General features: G+C 59.2%; 1 pseudogene; it reads left to right on the top strand.

Moving 5' to 3' along the window:
• Positions 1-229: 229 nt before the first annotated feature.
• LOC129087799 (pancreatic progenitor cell differentiation and proliferation factor-like) lies at positions 230-639 on the top strand (annotated as a pseudogene).

Genomic DNA, 639 nt, shown 5'->3' with positions numbered 1-639 from the left:
GCTCTTGGCCACGTAAGATAACGAGGCTGTAAAGCTCCCATCCACTTCTAGCAAAACCAGCTAAAGGGAGATGACTCCAAACTGACGCCAACTCTGACAGTGAGGGAGAGTCACTCCTTCCCTATGAGAAGCGTACAGACTCTCGCATGTCTCCATCTGAGACTGGCCTCCCACGGTCCCCTCTGCAAATGGGCTGTGGCCCAGTGCCCCCTCCTCTCCCCTGCCCCATTCTGACACCCATGATCATGCACCAGGGTCCGCAGGGGGTCACCGCCCAGGAGTCCACCAGTCCACAAGCAAGAGCATGGCTGCCATCCCCTCCAGTGGCTCGCCCATGGCTACCCACGGCTACCACTGGCGCCACCTGGGCTCCACTTCCAGGAACAGCTCCTGTGGAGGTGCCAAGTATCCTGGGGAAGCCATCTCACACCATCCTGGTCCCTCCAAAGCTGACCCGGGTCACTGGTTGGCGAGCTTCTTTTTCGGGAAGTCTACTCTCCCGTTCATGGCCACAGCACTGGAATCTCCAGTGCACTTGGAGTCTCCAGCAGCACGATCACCTGTGACCTGGCCCAGGAAGCCACAAGGAAGCCGCCTGGCATGCACCACAGCAAAGTCAACAGTGGGCCCCCATCCTAA

This window comes from Pteronotus mesoamericanus, unplaced genomic scaffold (assembly GCF_021234165.1).
Source record: "Pteronotus mesoamericanus isolate MK-2021 breed Mesoamerican mustached bat unplaced genomic scaffold, CSHL_Meso_final scaffold_533, whole genome shotgun sequence".
Taxonomy (NCBI): Eukaryota; Metazoa; Chordata; class Mammalia; order Chiroptera; family Mormoopidae; genus Pteronotus; species Pteronotus mesoamericanus.
Note: the sequence above shows the minus strand (reverse complement) of the source record. Positions and strands in the feature narration are given on the sequence as shown.